Source organism: Hibiscus syriacus, unplaced genomic scaffold (genome assembly GCF_006381635.1).
Source record: "Hibiscus syriacus cultivar Baekdansim isolate YM2019G1 unplaced genomic scaffold, ASM638163v2 tig00014213_pilon, whole genome shotgun sequence".
In the NCBI taxonomy this organism is placed as follows: domain Eukaryota; kingdom Viridiplantae; phylum Streptophyta; class Magnoliopsida; order Malvales; family Malvaceae; genus Hibiscus; species Hibiscus syriacus.
The window spans coordinates 1,251,233-1,263,659 of record NW_024062320.1 but is presented as its reverse complement, the minus strand read 5'-3'; positions in this window follow the sequence as shown (position 1 = coordinate 1,263,659).

Here is a 12,427-nt window from a genome sequence, read left to right as displayed (position 1 = left end):
TAAGTAAATAGTTTCAACCATAGTTTAACCTAAATTTTGTTTTTTTTTTCAAACATATAATAATATAACTTGGCCTAATGATTTTATTAACAAGGGATGTGATTAGTGTATACATATAGTTTTTGATGAAATTGGAATATTTAGAAAGTTTGGGGACCAAATTAGAATGAAGATCATAGTTTGGGGATAAAATTGAAATATTCAAAAGTTTGAGGATGAATTTGAATTATAGTAATAGTTTAGGGATGAAATTAAAACATTTAAAAGTTGGAGAATCAATTTAAAATGAAGGTCATACTTTGAAGATATGTGATACAATTAAATTAATTATTTATATTGATGATATATCAGTCACTGGAAACTTGAAAGAAGAAAATTTTCAATCTAATGCAAAAATTATATAATCAATTTTCTCTCAAAATTCTTAGTGAATTCTTCGGCATTGAAGTCAAGAAACTTGATTAAGTCTTATGTCTCAACAAAACTTCACTATTTGATTTTGTCAAAGCTCAATTAAAACTTGAATTGAATGAATTTGATTCGAGTTCTTAAAGAGCCGAAGCGAGTTACTTGATACTCAACTCAAAAAATTCACGAGCAACTTGAAAAAAACTACGGGGTGTTTGGTAAACAATTTTTTTGAAGAACTTTTAGCTTATTTGAACATAAATAGCTTATATGTAGTCAAACCCTCCATTTTTAGTGTTTGATGAATACCTTTTTGAAAGAGCTGATTGTACAAAATAAGTTGAAAATGAAAATGTTGGAAAATCCAGTGGTTTGGGAGAGCTAATTGCAAAATAAGATGTGAAATGATATATTTGACCTTATTATTTCCGTAATTACATCATTTCCATAAAACCTCATTATTTCCATCCTAATCCAGTTGATTCTCTCATCAGAGTCTTCTGCATCGTCAAATTACAAACATCAAACAACCAAACCATGGAGTTTCTTTTGCAAGATAATTTCACCCATTAAGGGTAGTTCTTTTCTTCGATGCTTTTAATGATTTTTTCTTGTGTTGTAGAATTTTACCCAAAAAATTAATTTATTGAAGTGGTTTACAAAAAAATTCTATTTGCTGAAAACAATTGTGAATTGTTTTTTTGCCTTCATTTCTTTGTGGGTATTTCATCAATTCCATGTAATTTGACTTTTAGAGAAAATAACCTCAGTGACCGAAAATGCCTTATAATATACGATTTTAACCAACTTTTTTTTGGATTTGCGAAAATGACCAACAAATTCGCAATGCGAACTCCTATTTCGCAACCCAGTTTCCTATTTCGCAACGCGAATTTGTAAATCGCAACACAGAAGTCAAATTCGCAAAGCGCGTTTATTTTCGCAACGCGAATTTTATTTTCGAATTTGAAACACAATATTAATTGAGAAACACAAATGTAAATAGTATTATCGCAAATCATAACCTAAAACCCTAAATCACAACTCAGTCTCATCTCTATCTCTCACTCTCTACGGTGACATCCGTCCCCATCTCCGACGAAATCCTTCTATCTCCATCTCTCAGAGCAACCCTCACAACCATTCACGGTCATAAATGGAAAATCAACCACCAAGGGTTAGTTTAATCTCTTATTTTTATTTTGAAATTGTTGTATTATTATTAGATTTTTCTGATATTGATGATAAATTTACTGGTAATTTCAATATATAATCTATAACCATTTCACTTAGATTGCTTAGTTAATTCATTCGGTTGCTGCCAATACTGCCCTATGAAGTTAGTATTTGTCTTTGTTTTGTCTTTTTGTTGAAGAAATGCAATTTATTCAAGTTTCAATTTGCAGAAGAATAGTTTTTGAAACTTAAATTTGCAACACGAAAATGAAAATCGCAACGCGATTTTAGTTTCGCGTTGCGATTTTTATTTTCGCGTTGCGATTTTCATGTTCGCGTTGCGATATTTGTGTTGCGATTTTCATGTTCGAGTTGCGATTTTCATTTTCGCGTTGCGATTTTCATTTTCGCGTTGCAATTTTAAGTTTCAGAAACTACTCTTATTCTGCAAATTGAAACTTGAATGAATTGCATTACTTCAACCAAAAAACAAAGACAAATACTAACTTCACAGTGTTGCGAATTTAAGTTTCAAGAATAAACTACTACTCTTTATGTTGTCCTTGAACCTGCACTAAACCTATATGTTGTCCTTTTAAATGTTTATACAAGTGCTTACTTCTGGAATGTTATCTGATGTTTTGTGAACTATGATGGAATAATGACTTGAGTGAATACCGTGCTAGTTTAAAACATATTTGGCTTTGTTTTCACTGTTTAATATCATGTTTGTTTATAGTGTATAATTTATAGTTTTTGGTATATCTAACTTTGTATGTTTATTGTTTTTGTAGAAAATTTTTTCGGCTGCATTGACCTTAAGGAATAAATTAAGCATAGCCACTAAAACTGCGTCGACGCTTACACCTCTACAAAGAAAATTGTTTGAGGATACTTACTTCGGGCCATGGCTGAAAGTACAACATCCGGGTGGAGATGCTATGTTGACACATTTGTTTCTTCAGACCATGACTAACGATCTACCGAGAGGATACGACGTGGTGATGAAGAGATATGATTTCATTTTCCTCCGGCGTATACTTGTTTTGGGCGGAAGGAGTTTTTCTTAATCACTGGTCTACGCTTCGGACACGATGATGTAACCCGGTACACTAGTCATATCTCCCGCCCATCATGGTTATCTCGGGTTTTTCCTGAGCTGGCAAAGTTGAAGCCGAGTTTACACGACGACGAATTGAAGAGATTATTTGTTAAAGATGGTTTTACTCGGATGGATGACCTTGATGTTGTCCGAGTATGCCATTTATTACTTTTGCATGCCGGCTTTTTAGGTAAAGAGGGCAGACAACCTATCTCTGAGGACCTAATATTATTGGTAGAGAACCTAAATGCATGGAACCTGTTTATGTGGGGTTCATATATATGGAAAGCTACTTGGAAGAAGTTGTCGTCTGCCTTTGAGGATCGAAAAAGTTTGTGGGGAGATGGTTCTAAATACACTTTGATAGGCTTTAATTGGGCCTTTAAGGTAAGAATTTCTATATAATGTTTCCAAAATTATAATTAATTATTTAACAATTACTAATGTTTGTGTATTATATTGTTTGTAGATTTGGATATTTGAGGCTTTCCCCAGCATGCAGACATATGCGATAAAAAATCAAATGATATTCCTAGGGCTATTACCTGGAAGAGGATCCACATGTTGGACTGGGAAGAGTTACTCCCATATACGACGATGAATGATGTAAGTTAACACACAAATAATACCATATATAAACAAGCTATTACTAGTACACATTTAACTTTGTTTGAGCTTTTATATTGTTAGGAGGCCAACTATCCATTACAGAGGCTGACACCCACAGAGGCTGAGCTTGCCACTGATTGGTGGCAAGCTAGTAAGCGGTTTTTTGATGGGAAGGATGATGAGCACCCCCCACTTCGAAAGCCATCACCTGATCGGGCCGATTCTACAGCTCGACACCCAGAGCCATCACCTGATCGAGCATCTTCTCCACCTCCACCATCACCTATTCCATCACATCATCGAGCCTCTTCTCCACCATCACCTCATGATAGGCGACCGACAAAGAGGCCACGACATTTATCTCCCTGTTCTCCACCTCCACGGGATGAGTTAGGGGAGTTACGTGATGAGTTCGGTGCTTTGCGTCATGAGGTCGGTACTTTACGTGAAGATAATGGTGCATGGAGTGACGAGGTTCGGTCTTTATGTGGTGAGGTAGATTTTTTTACACGATACAAATGGCGCGCTACGTGGTGAGGTATCTACTTTACGTGGTGAGGTATCTACTTTACGTGATGAGGTTGCCACTCTACGCGAGATTGTTTCATCGTTGCAGAATGAGGTTTATACTCTACGCAATGAGGTAAATTTGTTTAATACTATACGAAAAATGCAAATAACCTTTTTTTGACATTATTTATTTATTTATTTACTGATTTATGCATTAATTTATTTTCAGCGGCCCGATAAGGTAGATGCTTTACGTCGGGTTTTTCTTGCACGACGGGGTTCACGCATCAAACGTCGTGCACGTGCCATTACGTCTCCGTTCACCCCACTAGTGCCAAGACTCCGTAAGAAGAAGCCCGATGCACCTATCATCGTTCAAGAGGTGCCTCCTATCGTTCAAGAGGCCCCTCTCATCATCGAAGAGGCCACTCCCACCGTTCAAGAGGCCCCTGTCATCGTTCAAGAGGTCCCGCCCGCCGTTTAAGAGCCCGATTCACATGGCGTCATATGTCGACATATTGATAACCCCCCTCCCGTGCCTGATATGATGGATGTGAGTTGGCTTTCGTATGTGTTACCGGCCAATACCATTCCTCATCAGGAGAGGGGAATACTACCGGACACAATTACGGATAATACCCTTTTGGGCTAAGACCGCATTTGATTTTTATCTACATGAGCGGAGCAAGGGGTGTTATTCTGACCTATGCAAACTCGACGATGTTATTCATTTGTTTCTTGATCGGTCTTGGTAGGGTATTTTATTAGGGGTTGAAGATAATGACTATCTCGAAGGGGTGGTAAGTCTTATATTCTTCTTATATTGCATTTTGATTAATTATTTTTAAAATTATTAATAAATTCACTAATATATGTATTTTTTTATAAAACAACATATTGATGCATAGGTGTCACGTCTTCTAATAATAAGGAAATTGAGGAAAATAAGAAATACTCGATGGACTATTATGCCGAAATCTTTTCACGTAGCTCACTTGAAGGATCCGAGAGATGCTTCATATACGTTGGGTAATGGAAAAACTAAACTTTATCCTGCGTGATGGGAGGTCGATAAGGTTAGTATTTATTTTTTTTGAATATTTTAAAGGTTTTCATAAATTTTATTTGATGTGCGCAATTATTTATGATTACAAGTGTTTATCCCTGTTTTGAAACGTCGTCATTGGCTTCTCGTCAAGCTTCAGCTCCCATCTCTGAAGACAATGGTATATGACAACATGTTGAATTACATACCATTATCTGATTTGAGAGATATTATTTGTAAGGGATGGAGCGCTCATTTGGTGAAATACTTGGACGCGATTGATTATTAGACTAATTCTGGAAACAAAAAGCCAAAAAAGTTCAAAGTTACAATGATCAGAGACGATACCACGCCACAAAAAACGGAGGGAGCCAAAGGGGATTGTGGTCCTCTTGTATGCATGTGCTTGAAGCGTTTGACGAAAGGAAGTAAACACCTTCTACCTCCCATAGATAGAGATAGAGGTGCAATAGGCTTATGGTTTCAGTATTTTATGGCTCGAGCGATATATGCGAGACGTTGCCTACCTGCATCCACGTGCTGAAAGTTTGCATAAACAATTGGTAAGTTTGAGCAAGTGTTGTTAACATATATACTCTTTGTTGGTTTGAAAATGTTTGGTTAAGTACCTAGAATTAAATAATTTGCTGTTTGTTGGTTTTAGATGTGTAGAAAGTGTTGTTTGAGCAAATGTTTGGTTTCTGCAGGTTATTCCTGACGTGAGCTGTGTGAAATTGATGTATTTGTGCATAAACAACTGTCTGGGGTACACTTTTTTTCCTTGTTTAATTGAATTTTACATTGATTTGTTGAGGAAATAAGAATTATTTTTTGCTTGTTGATTTGTAAAAGTTGATTTGTAAATAAGAATTATTTTTTACTTATTTCATTGATTTGTAAAAGTTGATTTGTTTAAATTCAATATGCATTATGTTGAAGGCAAAAAGACTGTTGAAGGTACACTTTCGCAACGCGAAAGCAAATTCGCGTTGCGATTTTCTCGTTGCGATAGTCAAATTCGTAACGCGAAAGTTAAATTTGCATTGCGATTTTTGCGTTGCGATAGTCAAATTCGCAATGCGAAAGTCAAATTCGCGTTGTGATTTTGATTTTCGCAATTTGACTTTCGCGTTGCGAATTTGACTTTCGCGTTGTGAATTTGACTTTCGCGTTGCGAATTTAACTTTCGCAACATTCGCAACAAAAAATCGCAACGTGAATTTGACTTTTGCGTTGTGAATTCAAGGAAAACACCTTCAAAAAGATAATAGACAACAATCTGATAAGTGATAACAACTGAACAGATCATAGCAATGTTCAAACTCAAGTTACTAATGAATGTCTAACATAAAATACACATAATACAATGTTTGCATTTAAAAATCACCTAAGTTAAATAATCCCAAAAGGTGAAGCCGGTTGTGATTGGGATTTTGATTTTGATTGCGATTTTGATTTCCTTTTGCTTGGCACCATATGAGCTTTGGATTTTGATGAGGATCCATATTTTGGTAGAGGAAAAGATGATTGTGATGACACTGGTGATCCACAGGTCAAGCTTGTATGACCACTTTCCTTGCACCGACTACATGTCGATATCCTCTTCTCTTCACCCTTAGACGGTATACGATCATGATTTTTTGGTCGGCCATGTAACCTGTTGTCCATGACTGGTGGCAAAATTGTTTGTAAGTCATCCGGTATGTCCCACTTAGAAGGATGTGGAATAGGGTAGACAATCTCGGCATAAGTCTGTCGATATACTTCTGTAGTGTAGCAATCCATAGCGTATGCGCTTGAATCATCTTAGTTTAGATGAAGAGAAACTTTTATAACATGGCCACACGGATAACCAGATGTTTTCCATTTCATACAACTACACATTTTTGCATTTAGATCGACAAGCCCATTTAAGTTATTATCCAATACTTCGAACAAAGTGTTTGAACATGGTTCAACTCTCCATGACGTTGACTTCACAACACGTTTAGTGATCTTTTTTTCAGTCCATGGTGTAACACGACGTTCCAATATTCTTATAAATTTAAATAAATAATACTTAGTAAAATATATGATAAGTTTATGAAAAGCATCTGGGAAACACCTTCTAACACGACGTTCCAATATTCTGTACAAATGAACACCACAAAGTCTATGAAAAGCATCTGGGAAACACCTTCTAACAGCGTTGTCAATTGAGTTTGCCCTATCGGATATGATTGTCAGATTGCTAATAGGACCTATGCAATCCCTAAGATGCCCCATAAACCATGTCTATGAGTCAAAGGTTTCAGATTTGCCAACCCCGTAAGCTATTGGCAGTATCCCATTATTAGCATCCATGGCTACTGCTAATAAGTTTACTCCAAGGTATCAACCTTTCAAATGTGCTCCGTCAACTATAATAACTGGGCGCATGCAAGTAATAAACGAACAAATCTACAAAATCATATACACAAGAAATATAATCATTTAAATGTGAAATGAATGTAACTAACAAAAATGAGTCAAAAAAATTATATTGATTTACTAACCGCAGCACCAATGGCGATAAACAGCAACTCAAAGCGTCCATCTCTATCTGTTTTGATATGAGTTACCGACCCATGATTTTTCAGCTTTAACTTGTGACAATAAGTCAGCAGTTAGGCAAACGATGCTTCTGGAGACCCCCTCAACAATTCCAAGGCATAAAGCTTGAGAATATGAGATATTAATCTTGAACCGAGCATTCATGTCAGTAATAATTTCATGTCCCCGATATACTCTGCCATTCATAAACATTAACTCAGTCAGAAAACCACCCAACACCTTTTTGTTTGCCTGTCTATGGTGAGGAAAAACTTGGGTTCTTGAACATGTATGTTTATCAATAAAAATCTTAACTTGAAACATTTCGCAATCTTTTATCCTCTTTGTAATCATACACCACGTACAGTTTTTCTCAATCATACACTTTGTTTCGAAACGATCTTTGCTTGATTTGTTAACTTTTAGTTGATAGCCATCTTCCACACATTTCGTATACAAAGCTATCTTCAAGTCTTCCTTTGTATCAAAACAATCGTCTTTCTTGATAAGAATAACTTTTGTGTAACAATCAACTGCTATCTTTACCAACTCTTCTTCCGGTATCTGAAGTAATTATGGCATATTCCAGTTATACTCCAGTGGCATTTTCTTCTTTTTATTTTCTTCTAGGACTTATTCTTTTTCTTCTTCAGGGTTATATGAATTACAGAATGGATGTTCAACATGTTCATTCACAGTCGTAACTTCCTCCTCATTATCATCAACAACATCTTCCTCGGCAGTGGCTGTTTCATCATCAAAATTCGGGTATTGAACAATATCAAAATCATTACACGCTGGGTCTATTTCTTCTTTTGAAACATCATCAAAATCAGAGCATTGACCAAGATCAAAGTCCGGGTATTGACCAAGATCAAATTTAAAATACTGACTAGTACTCACAATTTTTTCTGTTGGCTCATAATCGTCTAACTGGTCAATACGAAAACCAAAATTTGGTACTGAAAGTTGATTGAGATTTGGATTAGGAAAATTTTGTGGGTTTTTAGATTGTGTTTGGTATTGGAATGTGGTGAAACAAAATTTTCTTGGTGATGAAATTATGGTGGAACCATTAAATTTTGAGGTTGATAACAACGTTGTACATTGTGAGCACTATAAATTGGGGTTGAAGAACTGAGTTGATTACTACCCGCTACTTGTAACATCCTCCATGTCGGGTGAGTGATTAATTTGCAAAGTTTCAACATTTGGTGATTAAAGTAGAATAATTATATAGTTTAAAAGTATGGTTAGTAAATATGAGATGGAGGTAAGGACCAAATGGTCATTTGTAAGGAATTTTTAATTAAAATAAAATGTTATGGGGTTATATGAGAACCCACGTGTGACATTAGGTTCCAGAACCCTCCCATTTCTTCTTCCTTCTTCCTTATTTTCTTCTCTTCCTTCTCTCAACGTGGAGCTTGCAAGTAAAGGTAAGAATCTGAACCTTGGTAGTTTCTTTGATTTTTAAGATTGGAAATGAAAGTTTGGATGTTATATAAGCTAAAGGAAAGCTTATATGACATTAAAACAACAAGATAAGTGTTTTAGAGATAGATTTGGAAAATGAGTTTTTAGATGAAATTTTGATATGGATGAGTTTTTGATGTTTGAATCAGATTTTTGACTTGTCAATAAGCTAATTAAGAAGTATGAAGTAATAGAATTGAAATTAGAACAAGTTGAAATTGGAGTAAGATTCTTCAATTCTATATGGATGAGTAGTTTTCTTAGTTTTAGAGGTATTGAATGGATAATAATTAGTTTAAGTAAGTGTATGAGAGCTAAGAGTATTAAAGGGATTGAAATATGTATGTTTGAGCTGAAATGAGATGATTTCCGGGCTCAAAATAGGATTTCTGGGTTAGGGGAATCGGTACCCATTCAAGGGGAACCGATACCCCTTCAACGAAATGAATTTCCAGAATGCTAGAGGGGAATCGATACCCCCAGGGGGGAACCGATACCCCATCATCGTATATGAAATTCCAGAATGCTTGAGGGGAATCGATACCCCCAGGGGGGGAACCGATTCCCCCATGAGAAAAAAAGAAAGAAAAGAAAGCAAGACTAAGCTATAAATTCTTTAAATTAGTAAGCTATTAAAGCTTAATTTCAAGACATAGACATCTGATGATCATCTTGAAAATTATGTTTATGTAGATACCGAGCCTACTCGAGTTCGGGAACAATCTACAAGTAGAATCGATCGAGGAAAAGGCAAAGAAGTATAGGTGAGTGCATATGCATAGCATGAATATAGTAGTATATTCAGTTCTAGACTTGTGATAAGTCTAGATTCCATATTTTGACATATGATCACATTCCATATTATGATGATACATGACATGAATTTATATTAAATGTATTACATGACATGAATTCATATTATATGTATTACATGACATGAATATGCAGAAAAAGTTATATGAGCTATGTGATAAAGGTATGTAAATGATATGCCTATGTGATAAAGGTATGGAAATACTATGTCTACGCGATATGAACTACGGGAAATGTATAAGCCCATGTTATGTAGATGAGAACTATAGGTATAGTTGGCATGCCAAGAGTAGAGGGTCTATTCGGTTCTTTAGGACATATGTATATTCTTTGGAACCTGTGTGAAGTCTTGAAAGACACATACTTGATCCCTAGTATATGTATATGATTCTTAAGGAATTCTATGCGGTCCTTATGGACATTATTATATGGCACTACGGTGCAATTCTATTCGGTTCTTTAGGACATATGTATATTCTTTGGAACCTGTGTGAAGTCTTGAAAGACACATACTTGATCCATAGTATATGTATATGATTCTTAAGGAATTCTATGTGGTCCTTATGGACATCATTATATGGCACTACGGTGCAATTCTACGGGGCACTTCGGTGCATTTATACGAGCTGTGGTGACAACATAGTGCACAACCTCACATTACTCAGATACCTTAGGTTCTCAATATGCTATCATGGGCCAATAAACTTATTAAATACAGATTCATGAATGTTACAGTCATACGCTTACAGGTATGGATATTGATGAAGTATACTACATTGATTAAGTACATGTTTGCATCTCATCTCATATGATCCTGACATTTTCATTACATTACATTGCCTTGTTATTATTATTGCCTCACTAAGTCGATGACTTAGCGTGTGAGTGTTTCACACGTAGGATCCGAGGAATTAGACGAGATAGGTGAAGCAGCTTGACAGTATTACTCCTGCAACCATCAGATCAGAAGCAACTTAATCAGTAGGTCATTTTGTTATGTAAATAGCAGTTGGCATGTAATTAAAGGGTTAAGTTGTGTATGCTCTGAATATTTTGGTAAACTTATATTACAGTATGTATATTATTGTATTTTCTTAATACAAGTTCAAATATTTTACAATTATTTATTAAGAGTTGTGTTTTAAAGTCAATGTAGTATCTCTGACTCATATCCGGGTCGGGTATGGGTTGGGGGTGTTACATTTAATGGTATCAGAGCCATGGTTTAGCCGATTCTAGGCATAAACCAGAGTCTATGGAGTCTTTAAATGGAATACATGCCAATAAATAGCGAGAACTTCTGATCTGGTATAGTATGAGTATGCTGTTTTGCTAATAGAATAATGTGGTTATTCTTATTAGATGTCCGGACATAATAGCTCCCGAAGTGAAGCGGGAGAAGATAGGCATGCTGAAAGCAGTAATTCACCTGCCCTGGCCAGGCAAGGTGAAGAACAGGCATCTCAAGGAGTGCTTGTACAAGATCAAGATACGTTCTTCAGAACGTTAGACGCTATTCTGACGCGTCTTCAACCTCCTGCTCCACTAACTCCAAGAATGAATGTAGCAAAAGAGTTAAGAAGTTTAGGAGCTCCCGAATTTAAGGGAGAAGCTGAGGAAGGTCCAGTGTCAGCGGATCTTTGGTTGAACGATTTGAAAATCATGTTAGATGGTCTCCACTGTTCCGAAGTGGAGAAATTAGATGGAGCTGTGTCTTTATTGAGGGGTCAGGCGAGGATATGGTGGACGAACGTCACCATGAGGATGTCAACCGACCAGTTGACTTGGTCTTTGTTTTTAGAAGAATTTAAAAACAAGTATATTGGAGATCAGTTTATCCGACAAATGAAGCAGGAGTTTATGAATTTGAAGCAGATGAGCCGCTCTGTATATGAGTACGAATGTGAGTTTAATAAGCTGAGCAGGTTTGCAGCTGAGCTTGTGCCTACTGAGAAAGATGCTTGTGAATGGTTCGTGGAGGGCTTGCGCCCTAGACTTAAAGAAATGTTGATAGTATTAAACTTGTCCTCGTTCCAGGAGGTGATCAATCGTGCAAAAGCTCTTGAAAGGGCTCAGAATGAACGATTTGGGGACTCAAGAGTTCAGACATCAAAGAGGACGACTACTTCTTCTAGCTCAGTACCAACAAAAAGGGGAAGAGACTCGGGATTTCGATCACAAACTAGATCAGAATCAGTTGCATCGTCTGCTAGGGGAGCAAGTCAGGCAAGACCTAGACAGACGCAGTCAGTGGAATCTGGTGCTGGGAGATCTACTCCGGGTCAAGGGAGACAGTGTCAGCATTGTGGGAAAAACCATTATGGAGCTTGTCGTATGGCAGCTGGGACTTGTTTTCGATGTGGAGATGCCGGACATTTTGTCCGGGATTGTCCAGTGATTGTTGGTGAGCCAGCACCATCTGGAAGAGCTGGTTCTTCCTCACAAAGAGGACGAGGAAGAGGCAGAGGAAGGAACCCGTCTGAATTCTCTGCTCAACCTGAAGTTCGATCCACTGCTCGAGTATACAACCTAAAGACAAGTGAAGACCGTGATGACCCTGATATTATAGCAGGTACTTTTCAGTTGTATGATAAATTAGTATTGGTACTGATTGATCCGGGTTCTAATTATTCTTATATTACAAGTAAGTTAGTAAAGGATTTGGGGATTCCCTTAGAAGCTACGAGTAATGAGATTATAGTAACGACTCCGTTAGG